This window comes from Bufo bufo, chromosome 6 (assembly GCF_905171765.1).
Source record: "Bufo bufo chromosome 6, aBufBuf1.1, whole genome shotgun sequence".
Lineage (NCBI taxonomy): Eukaryota > Metazoa > Chordata > Amphibia > Anura > Bufonidae > Bufo > Bufo bufo.
This window is the reverse complement of record NC_053394.1, coordinates 411,284,132-411,304,383: the sequence shown is the minus strand read 5'-3', so window position 1 is coordinate 411,304,383 and position 20,252 is coordinate 411,284,132. Positions and strand designations below refer to the sequence as shown.

The 20,252-nt window shown below is 43.1% G+C and overlaps 3 non-coding genes and 1 pseudogene across 3 annotated transcripts; all 4 read left to right on the top strand.

Moving 5' to 3' along the window:
• Positions 1–737: 737 nt before the first annotated feature.
• Positions 738–932, top strand: LOC121006488. Its single transcript, XR_005780306.1, has one exon. It is a non-coding gene; the product is annotated as a U2 spliceosomal RNA (small nuclear RNA).
• Positions 933–1,642: 710 nt separating this feature from the next.
• Positions 1,643–1,815, top strand: LOC121006452 (annotated as a pseudogene).
• An 8,186-nt stretch (positions 1,816–10,001) lies between these two features.
• On the top strand, positions 10,002–10,186 carry LOC121006481. Its single transcript, XR_005780301.1, has one exon. It is a non-coding gene; the product is annotated as a U2 spliceosomal RNA (small nuclear RNA).
• Positions 10,187–15,863: 5,677 nt separating this feature from the next.
• Positions 15,864–16,056, top strand: LOC121006473. Its single transcript, XR_005780298.1, has one exon. It is a non-coding gene; the product is annotated as a U2 spliceosomal RNA (small nuclear RNA).
• Positions 16,057–20,252: the final 4,196 nt, after the last annotated feature.

Below are 20,252 nucleotides of genomic sequence, written 5' to 3'. Positions count from 1 at the left end.
TGTGATATTGAAGACCTTTTATGAGCGGTTTAATCTGGGTCAGTTTGCGATACCTGAGAAGATAAAAATAATGGAACATATTGGAAAGGGGGAAGAGCTGTATGTACCTTGGGCTTTGAGTAGGATACAGGCAGCCTGTGTCTTTAGGTTATTCAAAATTCAGGGCCTTTCTAACAGGCAACGTGATGTATCTTGGCTGACCCTGCATAATTGTTTACCCACGAGAGCGCTCCTAAACAGAAGAGCTATTGGATCGTCTGAGATTTGCCCTAGGGAAGGCTAGAATAAGATTGGATATATACCATTTATTTTGGGAATGTAATTATGTCAAACAAGTGTTTCAGATCTTAAATAGGTTGCTTTTGTTTCTGTTTAATTGTGACAATTTATGTTATGACAATGTGTTAATTGGCGAGATTTTTCTGCAAAAGATAATGTCAGAGTGTACTGGATTACATGTTCTGTTTTGAAGGAGGTAATTTGGGATATAAGAAATTTGTTAGTGTTTAGAAAAGTGGTGCTCACGCCTATGGATGCAGTAAGGTTATTTTTGTCACGTCTCCATACGGTGTAATTGGGTGATGACAAGGCGTCCGAAATTTGGAACTTTAATGATTGTAATCTGTATGTTTAAATCTTAATTTTTAAAGAAAATAACTCAGATGATGTTTATCTAAGTCGAATAGTCACTAGTAAGTGAAATCTTGCGAAGTGTAATAGACTGATGAGTTGAGGAAAAAAATTTAAAAAACGGAAAAAAAGGGAAAAAAAATAATAAATCTGTTCTTTTCAGTTTAATGTCTGATACGTCCCCTATCTGGGGACCATATATTAAATGGATTTTTCGAACAGGGAGATGGAAAAAGAGCTTGCTCTGTCCACTCCACGCATTGACCTGGTATTGCAGTACCTCCAGGACCGGTGCACCCCTTCTAATCCAGTATGAAAAACAGAATGAAATTGATTGCAAGCATCCTTCCAGCAAGGAAGTGGAGTCTGCACTTCAGCTTCTCCTCTGTCTTCCCAGTCAGTGCTGTGCAGTGCTGCTTCCTGCATACCTGTATCTAGTCTGTCAATCTCCTAATTGTATCAGCTCTTCTTGGCTCGGCTTCGGCCCTGACAAGAGAGGAATTTTTATAATTCCGGCCGAATGACCGGGCCTTAACGGCACTCATTCACTTATTTATTTTTATGTCACTGTGTGCACTTTTACACGTTTGTTTGTCTCAGGACCTTTTCAAGGTTGCGGCGCCCTTACGGGTACCCCCTCCTTGTGGTCTAGGGGGGGTGTGTGTGGCCATACTGGTTACTCACCCCCCTGCCAAACCCCTTGGGCTCTCCCTCCGGGGAGAGCCCAGACCTTGTGGAAACTCCTGGCTGACGCCCTGGGTGGCAGCCTAGGCGAAAGCCGGGAGTATAGATTGGCGTACCCTTGGCTTCGGCTGAGGGCGGCCTTTTGTCTCAGTCCCTTGCAGGAGCTTGACGGCCCCGGAGGGATTGGGAATGGTTTGTGGGGGGCTCTTCTCTTCGGAGAGGGCCTGCGATAGACCGCGACCTGAGCACTATTTTTGTGTAGCACGCTGCACGATTTTGATGCACGGGTGAGAAAGCACGCTCTTCGGGCTTCGAAAAAAAAATAAAAATAAAATAAAATAAAAAAAATCTGTTCTTATCAGTTTAATATCTGATACGTCCCCTATCTGGGGACCATATATTAAATGGATTTTTCGAACAGGGAGATGGAAAAAGAGCTTGCTCTGTCCACTCCACGCATTGACCTGGTATTGCAGTACCTCCAGGACCGGTGCACCCCTTCTAATCCAGTATGAAAAACAGAATGAAATTGAAATTGAAATGGATTGCAAGCATCCTTCCAGCAAGCAAGTGGAAAGTTGCTGTGTCCTGCCTCCCTCAGGAGTCTGCACTTCAGCTTCTCCTCTGTCTGCCCAGTCAGTGCAGTGCTGCTTTCTGCATATACCTGCATCTAGTCTGTCAATCTCCTAATTGCATCAGCTGTTGGTTAGTTCCAGCACCAAGCAACCCAGCCAGCCAGTGTCCTCACACCGTAGATCCAATTAAGACTGATTGGTTAATTGGCTTATCACCTAAATGAATTGTTTGGACCTCCACGTTTGATTTGGGCCTGTTGTGCACACCTGGGAGGGCTGCTGAGTTGTCCCTGGCAATTGACCCTTTTGTAGCAAGTTGGCTGGATGTAACCATTTAGATTTTCCAGTGTTTCAATAAATGAGTAAAGTTTGCCTGTGTCTCCCTCTTGTGGATCTTTTTAACTGGATTACTTGGAGGCTAAAAAGTAGTCCAGCACTTCCTATGCAGCTGGACCTACCTTGTCTGGACAATGAAGGGAACACTGCACATGTCACAAGAGCCTTGTCAGGTCAGAGGTCAAGTAAGGTCAGGTCACTGGATGACATCACAAGGGCCCTGATGGAACAATCAACAATGCATACCCTTTTTTTTCACAACTTCTCCATTCACTCCTCTTTTCATTTTTTCTGCTTGGCGTGCTTTGGCACCAGGAATTTTGTGCGAAGAAAAGGCGTGTCCAACAGTGGTGGGCGGAGCTATGCAGATGGGGAACACGAAGAGGAGCATGCTGGTGATTTCTGAGCATAGGACACACGTTTTTTTCCTGTTTTGTGAGAGAGCAAGAAGCCTCCCAGACTGTGGCTATGGCTAGGGCCTGTAGGCTGTTGCCTTGAGAAGTGCTCTGCATTGGCGATAAGCGGCCCCGTTGTCGAGGCCGAGCAGGTTATCGCTTCTCGGCCTTTTGGCTAAGATCGTGTATCTATGCCAGAAGGGATCTTAGTCCAAGCTCTTGGCCCTGCAGCATCGCCCTCGGGCTTAAGCTTCCTGCTGCTTTAGGGAGAAGGATAGGATACTGGGAAGGCGATCCTTGGATTTGCGACCTATCATGGGCGTGAAAATCGACTTTGCTGGGACCGAGGATTATCGGGTCCAAAACGCTTTCGCCATTTATATTGAGGAAGAAAAGAAGGAGAAATTCAACGACGAATTCCTTTTGAAAAAGGTATTGTTTAAAACCCTTCATGTTTCCATGTCTGGTGTTCTTTGCCTTCAAGACGGAATTGGTTGAAGACGTACTTTGGTGCTTAATTCTATTGTGGCATGTCATAACCTTTACTTGTTTTTGGAAAGTAATAAGAACAACCCTGAACTTGATGGACTAACATTCACTGTACTATATAATCGAGACGTTCATCTTACTGTTCTTATGTTTAACCCACATGTTCATGTTGATGACATCTATTTGTTCCTGACAAAGTACTGTGATAAAGTGGTATATAGCCATAAAGTGATGGGAAGTCATGGTCTATGGACCGGTAAGCACAAGTTCTTTGTACGTTTCCGTCCGAGCCCTGGAGGGCCTGGTGGGGTGAGTCATCCTCCGCAGAGTTTTGCTTTGGGAAGAGACAGGGGCCTTTGTTCTTCCAGGATGCTCCGTGTTTTTTCCGCAAATGCTAAATTTATGGTCATGTGATGGAAAATTGCCAAGAAACCATAAAGGTGTGGACACATACTGTAGCAAGAGACTGTACAAATTCTGTGGTCTGTAATCTGTGCAATGAGGAGGGACATGCCTTTAGTAGTTGTCCCGCTAGAGGTTGGAGAGCAAGAAAGCCTCAGTCATATGCAGATGCTGCAAGGGCTAGAGCTGCAGGGCCATTCAAGTCATCTCTGCAGAGAGATGGTACTTCTGTTCAGACACCTCAGATAGAGGCAACTCAGCGGACCCCTGAGCCTATACCACCACAAACTGTTGTGCAAAATGTTGTACCTCCTCAGCAAGGTGAGGAACCTCCGAGTGCCAGTGGGGGAATAACAACTATTGAGAATTTTGAAAATATTGAAATGGAGCTCTCTCAGGTGGAGAATTTACCTCAGTTGCTTGATCCTCTTACAGACCTTCAAGGGGAAGGAGAAGTAGATCCCTCTTTGACCAGAACCCCTGATGTCCTCAGGTGGCATGAGATGGGGGAGCAACAGAAGGAAGGCGAAGGGGGACAAGGGGACTTTGGCGCTACAAGCGACTTGACTGTTTCTTTGGCAAGGTCAGCGGAAGAAGATTCTAATGCGAAAGCAAAAAAAACCCGGTTGCTTCCATCAGATCTTTCCGGGGATGTCCAGAGTCCGGTGAGGCAAGATGTATATCCTCAACCTGCTATTCCCGAAAATACCTCATGTTTTTTAGACGACGTAACAGCAATGAACTTCTGTACTGGAGGAAACCATTCTCCAGGAGGGATCGGCTGAAAAAACTGTGGGGTATATATAATTTCATTTATAACAAAATCCTGCAATGGGGAGACAAATTACAATCAATGTCTTATCCCTGAACGTAAGACTTTTAAAATCTAAGATAAGAAGAGCTGCTATCTTCGATTTTATAAAAAATCATAACCCTGAGGTTGCTTGTGTTCAGGAGTGCGGGATTTCTGATTCTGGTTGTGCAAGAGACTGGCCATATAGCAAATCAATATGGTCAGGCTCTTGTGCCAATAAAAATGACGGGGTGGGAATTTTGTTGGGGCATAAAGATTTTGTTTTTGATAGTCATATTGTGGTGGAGGTGGGAAGGTGCATTATTGCCGTAAATTAAGTATAAGGAGTTACGTTTTAGAGTAGTAAATGTTTACTGTCCTACAGGAAAGAAGGATAGATTAGATCTGTTGGATAAATTGAGCTTTTATTTAGTAGGCAGGATGCCAATTTTGCTTTTGGGGGATTTCAATTGTAGTGTTGAGGGTGGGAAGATAGATATAACTGGGGATAAGTTAAAGAAAATTATTACAGTTTTTTTCTTTTCTTGATTGTGGTCTTATGTTAGGGAAGCCACCTCCAGTTACTTTCAAGTCAGACAAAGGGTATATTTCCTCCAGGATTGATTTCATTTTCATTTCAAAAAATTTAAAATGTACAAAGATGTATCAAGATTATGCAGTTTTTTTCAGATCACATGTGTTTAAACATCTGTGTGGAAAGTGAGGAAGAATGTTTGTATGGTAGGGGTGTGTGGAAGCTTAATACTGTGTTGTTGGATGATGAAAGGGTGATGAAAGATGGAAGTTGAGAAAGAGTGAGTTTGAAAATATACACTGCTCAAAAAAATAAAGGGAACACAAAAATAACACATCTTAGATCTGAATTAATTAAATTTTCTTCTGAAATACTTTGTTCTTTACATAGTTGAATGTGCTGACAACAAAATCACACAAAAATAAAAAAAATGGAAATCAAACTTTTCAACCCATAGAGGTCTGGATTTGGAGTCACACTCAAAATTAAAGTGGAAAAACACACTACAGGCTGATCCAACTTTGATGTAATGTCCTTAAAACAAGTCAAAATGAGGCTCAGTAGAGTGTGTGGCCTCCACGTACCTGTATGACCTCCCTACAACGCCTGTGCATGCTCCTGATGAGGTGGCGGATGGTCTCCTGAGGGATCTCCTCCCAGATCTGGACTAAAGCATCTGCCAACTCCTGGACAGTCTGTGGTGCAACGTGACGTTAGTGGATAGAGCGAGACATGATGTCCCAGATGTGCTCAATTGGATTCAGGTCTGGGGAACGGGCGGGCCAGTCCATAGCATCAATGCCTTCGTCTTGCAGGAACTGCTGACACATTCCAGCCACATGAGGTCTAGCATTGTCTTGCATTAGGAGGAACCCAGGGCCAACCGCACCAGCATATGGTCTAACAAGGGGTCTGAGGATCTCATCTCGGTACCTAATGGCAGTCAGGCTACCTCTGGTGAGCACATGGAGGGCTGTGTGGCCCTCCAAAGAAATGCCCCCCACACCATTACTGACCCAATGCCAAACCGGTCATGCTGGAGGATGTTGCAGGCAGCAGAACGTTCTCCACGGCGTCACCAGACTCTGTCACGTCTGTCACATGTGCTCAGTGTGAACCTGCTTTCATCTTGAAGAGCACAGGGCGCCAGTGGCGAATTTGCCAATCTTGGTGTTCTCTGGAAAATACCAAACGTCCTGCACGGTGTTGGGCTGTAAGCACAACCCCCACCTGTGGACGTCGGGCCCTCATAACACCCTCATGGAGTCTGTTCTGACCGTTTGAGCAGACACATGCACATTTGTGGCCTGCTGGAGATCATTTTGCAGGGCTCTGGCAGTGCTCCTCCTGTTCCTCCTTGCACAAAGGCGGAGGTAGCGGTCCTGCTGCTGGGTTATTGCCCTCCTACGGCCTCCTCCACGTCTCCTGATGTACTGGCCTGTCTCCTGGTAGCGCCTCCATGCTCTGGACACTACGCTGACAGACACAGCAAACCTTCTTGCCACAGCTCGCATTGATGTGCCATCCTGGATAAGCTGCACTACCTGAGCCACTTGTGTGGGTTGTAGACTCCGTCTCATGCTACCACTAGAGTGAAAGCACCGCCAGCATTTAAAAGTGACCAAAACATCAGCCAGGAAGCATAGGAACTGAGAAGTGGTCTGTGGTTACCACCTGCAGAACCACTCCTTTATTGGGGGTGTCTTGCTAATTGCCTATAATTTCCACCTGTTGTCTATCCCATTTGCACAACAGCATGTGAAGTTGATTGTCACTCAGTGTTGCTTCCTAAGTGGACAGTTTCATTTCACAGAAGTGTGATTGACTTGGAGTTACATTGTGTTGTTTAAAGAGGACCTTTCACCTTGAAAAACATTGTGAACTAAGTATGCTGCCATGGAGAGCGGCGCCCGGGGATCTCACTGCACTTACTATTATCCCCGGGCGCCGCTCCGTTCTCCCGTTATCCCCTCCGGTATCTTTACTCACTAAGTTATAGTAGGCGGTGTCTGCCCTTGTCCTGTGGGCGTCTCCTTGTCCTAGGCTGCAGCGCTGGCCAATCGCATCGCAGAGCTCACAGCCTGGGAGGTTTTTTTCTCCCAGGCTGTGAGCTGTGCGCTGCGATTGGCCAGCGCTGCAGCCTAGGAGAAGGAGACGCCCACAGGACAAGGGCAGACACCGCCTACTATAACTTACAGAGCAAAGGTACCGGAGGGCATAACGGGAGAACGGAGCAGCGCCCGGGGATAATAGTAAGTGCAGTGAGATCCCCGGGCGCCGCTCTCCATGGCAGCATACTTAGTTCACAATGTTTTTTAAGGTGAAAGGTCCTCTTTAAGTGTACCCTTTATTTTTTTGAGCAGTGTATTATGTTGGTGGGAGTGGGTGAAATCTAGGTTTAAGTTTTTTTTTTTAAAAATGGGGTTATAAGAGAGCGAGGAGGTTGAGGAATGAGTATGATGAGTTGAATAAGAGGATTGAATGGCTGTGGAAGTTGAAAAGCTTTGGTGTGGATGTAACAGACTTATTGGAGGAAGCAAAAAGACAGAGGAAATTAGTTACAGAAAGAAAGTGGTGGTGTTAATAAAAAAAAAAAAGGGGATAAAAACAAGCTGGAAAATTGGAGGCCTATTACGCTCCTTAATGTTGATTATAAAGTGCTAGCGAACAGAATGAGTGAAGTAGTTGGCAAAGTTGTGAATGAGGATCAAGTATGTGCGGTGCCTGGGAGAAGGTTGAGTGAAAATTTATGTTTGCTGAGAGATTTGATTGGTGACTATTTGATGAGGAAGCAGAAGTGTATGTTGTTGGCGATTGACTTTGAGAAGGCGTATGATAGGGTGGATCATTGGTTTATGTTTGGAGTGTTTATCAAAATGGGATTTCCCCAAAAATTAGTGGATGGAGTTAGAAGTTTGTATGATGGTGTGTCGAGTGAGATTTTGGTTAATGGATGGTTGAGTAGAAAGGTGAGTGTGCAGAGTGGAGAGAGACAGGGGTGTCCTATGTCCCCTGTCCTTTTTATTTGTATAATTGAAGTATTATTGTGTTTATTGAGAAAGGATAAAGTGATGAAAGGATTGTTGGGAGTATGGGTAAGAGTGTGAAAGTGCTAGGATATATGGATGATGTGGTGATTGTGAGTGATAATTTGGCAAGTATGAGGAGAGGAAAGTTATGGCTGGATATGTTTTGTGGTGCATCTGCGTTCAAGGTTAATTGGGGCAAGTCAGTATTTAAATGTTTTGGGGATAAAAGTGTGTCACTACCAGAGCTTTGAGACGTTCTCACAGCTCTGTTTTTCCACCCGTGTGATGATGTCACTACTAGAGCTTGGAGGAGTTCTCTCTGCTCTGTTTCTCCGCCCCTGTGATGAGGTCTTTACTTTCTGTTTTCTTCCTCCCAGCTGTCCCCCTGTGTTTGATTTCTCTGCCTTTAAATCACCCCTCCTCCTTTGTAGGGTGCGGATTATATTCTTCATTTGAGTTGTATCTCTCGCTTGAGTATCTTCACTTGTGTGATATCTTTTCACTGGACCTGTGTTCTGCTGAAGCAAGTACTCCGGATATTGCCAGCTGTCTTTGGATCTGTTTTCACTGCTGCTGCAGCTCCTTCAGTTAAGTGTGCAGACATTGTGTGTTTCTGTTTGTTTGCTGACTGGATCCGAGGCGACCCCGGTTCCGTCCATATACTGAGCAGGGCACCAGTGGCCATGCCCCTTCCACTATTGTAGGGGTTACAGTGGTCATCAGCCTTAGGTACGCGGGCATGTCTCGATCCACCATTTGGATCCGGACATGTGCTTAGCAGCATAGGGAGAGCTTTTAGGGTCTGACAGGGGTCACCCTTTATCCTCCCTAGTTTGGGTCTGGTCAGAAGCTAAATTCACTGTGTATGCTCTTGTTGCTCACATACAGCCGTGACAAAGTGTTTGTCTGGAAGATAAAGAAGAATGAGCAGAATGAGGTGAAAGTGTTAGGGATTTGGATGAATGATGATTTGAAAGGAAATGAAAGCTGGGATTAATGTGGAAGAAAGATAGAGAAAAAATTAAATTTTTGGAAACTGAGGGAGTTATCGTTGGTTGGAAAAGTATTAATTATCAAAGTGGTAATATTACCGATTATTCTTTTTGTAGCAGGAATATACCCAGGATGTACAAGGAAAATCAGGAGGGCGGAGAAATTAGTTTTCACTTTTCTCTGGGGCAGTAAAATGGAGAAACTGAAACGTGAATTTGTGTATAAGTGCAGTGTGAATGGTGGCTTGGGTTTCCCAAATTTTTATTGTATTAAGTTACATCAAATTGTTTGTGTTGATGATTGAAAAGCAGAGTAAGAGTGCGTGTATGGCGAGATATATGGCTGGATGGATGTTGTATGGTTTGAATTGGTACAAAAGGAACTCATAAGTGCCTGTGGCGTTTAAATGTCCAATATGGTAGGAGGTGGTTTAGAAGTTCGTCAGGAAGTATGATTTGTTGTCTAAAGAAATGAAAGAGTTTAAGGATAAAAAGAGGATGTTAGTTGGGTTGAGAGAGAATGAGATTGCATGTGACATAGTGGGGTTAAGGATAAGTGAGGCATTGTTTGTATGGAAAAAATTGTCAATAAAAGGTACAACGAACAGACAGCGAGACATTGTCTGGCTGAGTCTACAAAATATTTTGCCAGTACGGGAAGTACAGAAAAAAAGAGACTTGATTAGAGTGGATGTTTGCCCAAGGTGTGGTGATACTGAATCAGTGAGACATGTATTTTGGGATTGTGTGTATGCAAAGGATGTATGGAGGAAAATGAATGGTTTAGTAAAAGCTTTGACAGGTATTGAATGTGCAAAATGGAGGGTAGCTATGTGTGGTTTAGGGGCACAAGGTAGGATGAATTTAAGAATATTATGGTTTATTATAGTGTGTGTTATGGAAAGCTTATGGGATGTGAGGGAGGATGTGTCGGGGAATGATTGTGTTAAAATTATCTTGTCTAGACTCTATGTTATTTATATGTGGGATAGGAAGAAGGGTGGCGGGTTTGATTCTGAGGGAATTTGGAAATTTAAGAAATGGAAATCACTTATTAAGTACTGATGATGTAAGTACTGATTATGATGTGTATATGATGAATTTATTTTGTTGTATATGAGTGTGTTTTAGATGTAATGAAATATTTTCAATAAAAAAATAATAAAAAAAATCTGTTCTTATCAGTTTAATATCTGATACGTCCCCTATCTGAGGACCATATATTAAATGGATTTTTCGAACAGGGAGAAGGAAAAGAAGAGCTTGCTCTGTCCACTCCACGCATTGACCTGGTATTGCAGTACCTCCAGGACCGGTGCACCCCTTCTAATCCAGTATGAAAAACAGAATGAAATTGATTGATTGCAAGCATCCTTCCAGCAAGCAAGTGGAAAGTTGCTGTGTCCTGCCTCCCTCAGGAGTCTGCACTTCAGCTTCTCCTCTGTCAGCCCAGTCAGTGCAGTGCTGCTTTCTGCATATACCTGCATCTAGTCTGTCAATCTCCTAATTGCATCAGCTGTTGGTTAGTTCCAGCACCAAGAAACCCAGCCAACCAGTGTCCTCACACCCTAGATCCAATTAAGACTGATTGGTTAATTGGCTTATCACCTGAATGAATTGTTTGGACCTCCACGTTTGATTTGGGCCTGTTGTGCACACCTTGGAGGGCTGCTGGGTTGTCCCTGGCAATTGACCCTTTTGTAGCAAGTTGGCTGGATATAACCATTTAGCTTTTCCAGTGCTTCAATTGTGCTTCAATAAATGAGTAAAGTTTGCCTGTGTCTCCCTCTTGTGGATCTTTTTAACTGGATTACTTGGAGGCTAAAAAGTAGTCCAGCACTTCCTATGCAGCTAGACCTACCTTGTCTGGACAATGGACGGAACACTGCACGTGTCACAAGAGCCTTGTCAGGTCAGAGGTCAAGTAAGGTCAGGTCACTGGATGACATCACAAGGGCCCTGATGGAACACTCAACAATGCATACCTTTTTTTTTTTTTCACAACTTCTCCACTCACTCCTCTTTTCATTTTTTCTGCTTGGCGTGCTTTGGCACCAGGAATTTCGTGCGAAGAAAAGGAGCATCCAACAGTGGTGGGCAGAGCTATGCAGATGGCGAACACGAAGAGGAGCATGCTGGTGATTTCTGAGCGTAGGACGCACGTTTTTTCCTGTTTTGTGAGAGAGCAAAAAGCATCCCGGACTGTGGCTATGGCTGGGGCCTGTAGGCTGTTGCCTTGAGAAGTGCTCTGCATTGGCGATAAGCGGCCCATCGCTTCTCGGCCTTTTGGCTGCGATCAGGGCTGAGGCTTGAGAAGGCGATTGACGGGAGGACGGAGGAAGGAGGACAGACGACACACAATATTCAAGATGGGCGTGATTATACGCCCTGCTGGGACCGGAGATTTCCGGGTCTGTAATGCCTTTTGGATTGATGTTGCGGAGGAGAAAAAGGAGAAATTTACTTTGAAACATCTTGTTCAAGAGGTACTACATGTAAGAAAAGATGATATTCTTTGTCTACAAGGCCCTAGGAGAGGGCGTTACACTCTGGTTTTGACATGTGCTCAAGCTTGCCACAACTTGCATATGTTCCTTAAGGATCAGGAGTATAATCCAGAGTTGGATGGGCTGACATTTACCCTATTGTATAATAATGGTGTGCCGTTGGTGGTTTATATGTATAACCCCTATGTTTCTGTCGAGAGTATTACCGCATTCCTGCATAGATTTTGTGAGGAAATCAAATACATACACAAAGTTCTGAATTCTGAGCTTTTGTGGACAGGAAAACATAAGTTCCTTGTCAGGTTTAGAGTCGACCCGACCTGTGCTGGTGGTATGTCATATCCACCAGAGTCCTTTTCAATTGGAAGGACAGAGGCCTGTTGATTTTTGAAGGTGGTCCGAGTTTCTGTCGGAGATGTAAAATTTATGGCCATACCGCGGACAACTGTAGAGAAACAAGACTGATTTGTTCTCGTTGTAATCAAGAGGGCTATTTGGCCAGTTCCTGCTCAAACCCAAAGGTTTGGAATGTATGTGGGAAAGCAGGTCATATCTTCAAAGACTGCCCAATGAATCCCATGCCTAGGAAATCCTACTCGGATGCTTTGAGGAGGGATCCTGGGAGTGTCTCCAGGGCTCCAGTTGTGGAGAGACCTCAGATTTCTATAACCCCGAAGGTGCCACAGCAGACTAATGCAGTGTCTGGCATGGAAGTACAAGAAGGGATAGACTTTTCCTTTGAGATGTTGTTGAGCACTCCTTCTGATGAGGCAACAGGTCTGCATGGTGAAGGAAAGTCGGATATGGTTGTGACTGAAATCTCGGCCACGGCAGATAGTGATGACAGTGGAATTCCCTGTGGTCAAGCAGGTGATCAAGGTGATCTCACTAAAAGATCCTTGGTCTCTGAAGATGAATGCAAAGAGATGGCCATAAAGAGACCCAGAAGCTTATTGTCGCCAGTCAGTGATGCTAGCAGTCTGGGGGAAGAGAGAACCTTTCCATCAGACTCTCCAAATGCTCATTTTTTTAGGCGAAGCAGGGATTGGGGACTGTATGCAAAGCTACCAGCCTCAAAGAGAGTTAGGTTGACAACAAGATGGAGGTGTGGTATAAGGCATGGAAAAACGACTTGCCTTTCATATCCTATCCTTGAATGTAAGACTATTGATGGCAAAGACAAGAAGAACTGTGATTTTTGATTTTCTAAAAGATCAAGGGGGAGATATAATATGTCTCCAGGAATGTGGGATATCTGAGCCCTTAAAAGCGGATGAATGGCCTTATGGCGAGTCGGTATGGTCAGGGACGAATGATAATAGGAATGATGGGGTGGGAATTTTGCTGATGAATAGAGATATGAGTATAGAGTCCTATACAGTGGTGGAAGCAGGAAGATGTTTAGTGGCTGAAGTAAAATATAAAAATTGGAGGGTGAAAGTTGTAAATGTGTATGGTTCAACAAAAAAAGAGGAGCGAATGAATTTGTTGGAAAAGTTGAATATGTTTTTGTTAGGTAGAATGCCGATTGTGTTTGTGGGAGACTTTAATTGTACGACTGAAGGTGAAAAGTGTGATGTATCAGGGAAGAAATTAAGTCAATTAATCAAAGATTTCTCCTTTCTAGATTGGGCAGAGGCAAGTTTGGGGAAACCACCACCGAATACATATAAGGCCAATAGAGGGAGTATAGTATCAAGAATTGATTATGTCTTTATTTCAAAAAATATTAAGTGTAAAAGTTATGTTCAGAATGAGGTGTTTTTTCAGATCATGTTTATTTAAAAGTTGGTGTGGAAGGTGATGTTGGAAACATATATGGGAATGGGGTGTGGAAATTGAATACGAGTTTATTGGATGATGAAAGAGTAATGTATGCCTTCAGGAAAAATTTTATGATTTGGAGGGAAAAGATGAATGATTTTGAAGATATTTTGTAGTGGTGGGAATGGGGTAAAGGGAGAATGAAAATTTTCTTTAGGAGGTGGAGTTATAAGAAAGCTAGAATGTCGAGAAATATGTATAATGAGTTGAATTTTAGATTGGATTGGTTGAGAAAATTAGGTGGGATGGGTGTGAATGTAGATGATTTAATTAAAAAGGTTAGAGAAGAGCAAAAACAATGGATCAAAAAAAAGGGGAAAGAAATAAATTTTCGTGCAAAAGTAGAATGCATGGAGGAAGATGAGAAGTGTACGAGATTTTTCTTTAAAAAAAAGTGTGTGGGAAGAAAGAAGAAATGAGTGGAATTCTCAATAATTTAGGGATAAGTGTGGATGGGGTTAAAATGATGGAGGTGATAGAGGATTTCTATACAGCTTTGTATGCAAGAAAACTGATGGATGAAATATTGAAGAGTGTAGAAAATAAACTAAATAGAGAAGATGGAGAGCTTTTGAGTGAAGAAATCACTATGGATGAGGTAAAGTGAATAGTATTTGGAGCAAAAATGAATAAAACACCAGGAAAGGATGGGTTACCTGTAGAATTGTATGTCAAAGCATGGGAATGGATGGGTGAAGATTTTTGGAAAATATGAAAATATATGTGGGAGAATGGTGTTCTGGTAGAATCAATGAAAGAAGGTGTGGTTATGCTGATTTTTAAGAAAGGTGAGAAAAAATCCTTGAATAATTGGAGACCAATTACCTTATTGAATGTGGATTACAAGATTTTTAGTAAAATATTAGCAAATCGTATGCGTGAAGTGGTTGGTAAGGTGGTGCAAGAAGATCAAGTATGTGCTGTGGCGGGGAGGAGTACGTCAGAGAACTTGTTTTGGGATTGCGAAAGTAGAAAACAGAAATGTATGTTGTTGTCAGTGGATTTTGAGAAGGCTTTTGACAGAGTAGTGCATGAGTTTATGTTTGAGGTGTTGGAGATAATGGGTTATCCTGTGAATTTTTTGAAGTGTGTGAGAAGTCTATATAATGATGTGGGAAGTGAGATCTTGGTGAATGAGTACAATCAGGAGTTAGACAGGGGTGTCCAATGTCCCCAGTATTATTTATTAGTGTAATCGAGGTTTTGATGTGTATGGTATAAAAAGACAAAGTAATGAGAGGAATGTTAATTCCAGGTAGTATGGGGAAGTATGTGAGTGTATTAGGTTATATGGATGATATTCTAATAGTGAATGATAATATGGCTGCAATGAGGAGAGGAAGTTTGGTTTTGGATTTGTTTTGTGGCGGGTCAGGATTCAAGGTGAACTGGGATAAATGTTCCTTTAAATGTTTTGGAGATTCTGAGGTTAAAATGGATAATGTTAAATGTGAAGGAGGGCCAATTAAAGTATTGGAAGTATTACTGAATGATAAGATGAAAGTTGGGATGAACGTGGAAAAAGAGTAGAAAGAAAGCAGAATTTTGGGAAGTTGAGAGATTTTGAGAGATTTGAGTTTGACTGGTAAGATTTTGATTGTAAAATCTGAGATTTTGCCGATTATATGGTTTGTGTATGGAGTGTATCCTCGGAATTTAATGAAATTAAAAAAAGTGGAGAAAATGATTTTTTCCTTTTTTTGGGGGAGCAGAATGGTAAAATTAAAGAGTTTTTTTGTATAAGCTAAAAGAAAATGGAGGGTTAGAATTTCCGAATTTTGAGGTTTTCTTTGGTTTGTGTTATGTTAAAACCTTTGTGGTTTTAATTGGGAAAGAAAGTAAGTGTGCGTATATCATGAGGTATATGGCAGGATGGATGATGTATGGTTTGAGGTGGAAGAAAAGAGATGCGAGAGTTCCGGTGGCTTTTGCGTGTCCAAAGTGGTATTCGGTAATTGAGGTGTTCATTACGAAATATGATTTGTTAGGTGTTAAGATGTGTGAATTAAAAAATAAGAAGTATGTTATGAATACTTTGAGGAGAAATGAGGTTGCGTGTGATATTGTTAACTTAAGGTCATGGGAGGCAGAAAATGTATAGAAGAAATTGTCAATTAAAGGTGCTACGAATAGACAGAAAGATTGTGTGGATGGGTTTGCAGAATATATTGCCGGTGAGAGAGGTACAGAAGAAAAGAGATTTGGTAAGATCTGATGTGTGTCCAAGAGATGGTTGTGGAGAGAGTGAAAGTGTGAGGCACCTGTTTTGGGAATGTAAGTATGCACAGGAGGTATGGGATGGAATGGGAAGATTGATGAAAGAATTGACAGGAGTTACACATTTGAATTGGAAAGTGGCTTTGTTTGGTATGGGTGCAAATGGAAAGCGGAATGATTTGTGTGATGGAAAGTCTATGGGACGTGAGGAATTTGTGGGTCTTTAAGAGGGAGTTGTTGTCTGTACAGGAATGCGTGAATCTTTTGTTATCTAGGTTATTTTTTGTGTATAGATGGGATAGTAAGTACGGTGGTGGTGTAGATAGCAAGGGTTATTGGAAAAAAAAATTGGAGATTTCTGGTTAACAAATAAAAATGTAACCATGATGATGAGGTGATAAGAGCTTATTACAGTTCTGGTGATGTCTTTTAGATATTGAGACTATGTATTTGAGAGCTCGTATAAACTGAATGGTTTAAAAAAATAAAAATACATTTGTTCTTATCAGTTTAATATCTGATACGTCCCCTATCTGGGGACCATATATTAAATGGATTTTTCGAACAGGGAGATGGAAAAAGAGCTTGCTCTGTCCACTCCACGCATTGACCTGGTATTGCAGTACCTCCAGGACCGGTGCACCCCTTCTAATCCAGTATGAAAAAACAGAATGAAATAGATGGATTGCAAGCATCCTTCCAGCAAGCAAGTGGAAAGTTGCTGTGTCCTGCCTCAGGAGTCTGCACTTCAGCTTCTCCTCTGTCAGCCCAGTCAGTGCACTGCTGCTTTCTGCATATACCTGCATCTAGTCTGTCAATCTCCTAATTGCATCAGCTGTTGGTTAGTTCCAGCACCAAGCAACCCAGCCAGCCAGTGTCCTAACACCGATGGGTTAATTGACTTATCACCTGAATGAATTGTTTGGACCTCCACGTTTGATTTGGACCTGTTGTGCACACCTGGGAGGACTGCTGAGTTGTCCCTGACAATTGACCCTTTTGTAGCAAGTTGACTGGATGTAACCATTTAGCTTTTCCAGTGTTTCAATAAATGAGTAAAGTTTGCCTGTGTCTCCCTCTTGTGGATCTTTTGAACTGGATTACCTGGAGGCTAAAAAGTAGTCCAGCACTTCCTATGCAGCTGGACCTACCTTGTCTGGACAATGGACGGAACACTGCACATGTCACAAGAGCCTTGTCAGGTCAGAGGTCAAGTAAGGTCAGGTCACTGGATGACATCACAAGGGCCCTGATGGAACACTCAACAATGGGGCCGTGACATCACAATCAACAATGCATACCCTTTTTTTTTTATTCACAACTTCTCCACTCACTCCTCTTTTCATTTTTTCTGCTTGGCGTGCTTTGGCACCAGGAATTTTGTGCGAAGAAAAGGCATGTCCAACAGTGGTGGGCGGAGCTATGCAGATGGCGAACACGAAGAGGAGCGTAGTACGCATGTTTTTTCCTGTTTTGTGAGAGAGCAAGAAGCCTTCCGGACTGTGGCTATGGCTGGGGCCTGTAGGCTGTTGCCTTGAGAAGTGCTCTGCATTGGCAATAGGCGGCCCCGTTGTCGAGGCCGAACGGGTTATCGCTTCTTGGCCTTTTGGCTAAGATCAAGTGTCTTAGTCAGAGGTGGTGGTGAGAGTACCCGACTCCTCGGCCTGGGAGAGGGGCACCGGTTTATATCCGGTGTCTTACCTCCCTGCTGCTATAGGGGAGCGGCCTAGTCTCAAACCACCAGAGAGCGATCGTGTGCGGCATTCTGCCGGTTTGGAGCGTCAAGGAGTGCGTAATACTCAGCGTTTTCTGGTTAAGCCAGCTCATATGTTCCAGATTGGAAGACAAACCTTGGTGGAGGACGTCATCATGAAAGCCTTGAAACTCGACTTTGGATACATCCTGTGCCTGCAAGATTTCCCGAAGGTTGGGCGCTTCGATCTCACACTCGTCGAGGAGGGGATCTGCGTGGATATTTACGAGAAGGCGAAGACCTTGAAGGAGGAGGACCCCCAGTCGATTCTGCACAAATTTGACATTTTTCCGGCCTACTTGATGGAGGAAAGAGTGCTTTTTTATTGCAGTTTTTAACTACAGTCAGAGGCCCTCAGAAGTTGCATGACCGTTGGGGACTGGCCACCGGTAAACATCGGTTTTGGGTAAGACTGTCCCCCTCCCCTATAGGGATAGGTGGTGTTAAACACCCACCAGGGAACTTCTCTATTGGGGGCTACAGGGGTTTTCTGTACTATGAAGGGCAGCCGAAATATTGCCGCTAGTGTTTCAAATTTGGCCATGTGATGAGCGTGTGCACAATTGGGAAGTGCTGCCGTAATTGCAAGGAACCTGGCCACGAAGCTGGAGCATGTGATAAGGCACGCAAATGCGACACATGTGGTAAGTCTGGGCATGCTTGTAAGGACTGCCCAAAGACCCTAATTCAGGGCACCCCTTATTTCTCAGATGTGGTAAAGAAAACAACCAGGCTGATTGAGAAAAGGTGGAGCCCTAGTAGACCGGACGGTAATGTTGCGGATCCTGTAGTGAAGGTGGGGACCCAATCTGAAGGTGGGCAGTCGTCGGGTTCCCAGTCTGTAATTACAGCTCCTGATCATAGAGTAGTAGAAGAGCTGGAACCTATGGAGGCTGCAGGGGGTTCTCAGCAGGGGCAGCCAGCCCAGGCCTCTCTTGTCCTCCGGACTGAGCCGGTTATTCCAGGAGGATCTGAGGAGGTATTTCAGTTTGGGGAGGATAGGTGGGAGATAGCAAAGGGGGCAAAAAGGCCCAGAAAAGACCCGGCTCCAGAGAGTTCAGGGGGTGACAACTGCCGGAGTCCCCAGATTTTGTTTCGGAGAATTCGTTTAAGGCATTGGAGTTTGCGGAGGCGTTGCTGAGTCCAGTAAGTGGGGCTTCTTCCCCCTACTTGGGTGCTGAGGAGGTGGAGCAACTTGCAGAGGTAATGCAGATGCCTCCCAACTCGTGATTTTGTGTGTTCATTTCTTAATGTTTAATTTCTAGTAACTTTTCAGTTTGTTCCCTCAATGTGAGGGTTTTCAAAAATAAATCTAGGAGGTCCGCCATTTTGGAAGATCTGGCTAGTAGGTCAGGGGATATTTTTTGTTTGCAGGAATGTGGACTAGATGAAAGTCCTAAGGAAGATGAATGGCGTTTTGGTAAGTCGGTCTGGTCCACTTCACCAAGGAATAAAAATGATGAGGTGGGTATTTTATTTAAAAATAAGAGTTGTGTTATTGACCATTACATTAATATTGAACCTTGAAGATGCATTATGGTTTTTGTTAAATTTAGAAATATTATGTTTAGAGTTGTTAATATATATGCTCCTGCAGATAGGAACCTAAGAAAGGATTTATTTGAAAAAATTCAACTTTTTTTGCCAGGTAGGACTCCTTGTTTTGTAGTCGGCAATATTAATTGTCAACTAGATGGTGACAGAATGGATGTTACTAGTAAATTTTTTAATCAAAATATGAATGATAATATTTTGAGGGATGTTGTTAAGGTATGTAAGATCAAACCAATCCCGCATACATTCCAGGTTAGACTATATTTTTGTTTCAAGGTCTTTTTTGGTCAAAAAGGTATTCACAAGTAAGAGTGGGATACTCGGATCATGAGTGTTTGCAGTGTGAATTGGAACTGGAGAGTGTGAGGAATTATGGAAGAGGGGTGTGGAAGATGAATGTGAGTATGTTAGATGATGAGGGTGTGAAAGAGAAATTTAAGGAAATTTACGGTGGATGGTGGCGGAAGAAGATTTTGAATGTGTTTTGGATTGGTGGGATTGGATGAAAGAGAGAGTGAAAGGTTTCTTTAAGAGGATGGGACATAAATGGGCAGCGAGGAGAAGAAATAGGTATGTTAGATCTAATATGAAGCTAGATTTTTTGTACAGTATGAGGGAAATGGGTTATGATGTGGATGAGAGATTGTGTGAGGAGAGGAAGGTTTTGAGTGATCTATTACGGGAGAGAGGGAAACAAATAATTTATCAAACAAAAATGGATGTGTTGGAGAAGGATGAACGTTGTTCCCGTTTTTTCTTTAAAAAGGTAGTAAGGGGAAGGACGGAGTTAGAAAGGGTGAAATATATGAATGGGGTAGAGATAGGTGGGGATGGGGTAAGGGGAGGGGTTGAAGATTTCTATAAGGAGCTTTATAGGGAAAAGTGGAGGGATGTGGGTTTGGAGGAGGAGGTCCTTGGGGCATTAGAACACAAGATAGGGATTGAAGATTTAGGAGGGTTAGAAAAGGAGATTTCTGAGGATGAGGTTAGAAATATAGTTGATAGTATGGCTAGAAACAAAACGCCAGGGAGGGATGGAATTCCAGTGGAATTCTTTATTAAATATTGGGATTTGTTGGGTAAAGATTTAGTTGAGGTGTATAAGTACATGTGGAGAGAGAGTGTGATTAGTAAGTCAATGAAGGAAGGAGTGGTGGTGTTAATATTTAAAAAGGGTGAAAGAAGTGACCTGCGTAATTGGAGACCTATAACGTTACTGAATGTTGATTATAAGGGGTATGCTAGGTTGATTGCAAAGAGAATGAGTAGAGTGGTTGGGCAGGTTGTGCAAGAAGAACAAGTGTGTGGTGTGCCGGAACGAAGTATATCTGGGAATCTGAGTTTGTTGAGGGATGTTCTGTGGGACGGATTGCAGAGAGACAGGAGTGTGAATGTGTTTTCGTTGGACTTTGAAAAGGCCTTTGACAGGCTTTCACATATTTTTCTGTTTAGAGTGATAGAAAGAATGGGATTTACGAGAGTGTTTGTCAGCGCGATTAGAAGTTTGTATGATGGGATAGGTAGTAGACTTTTGGTG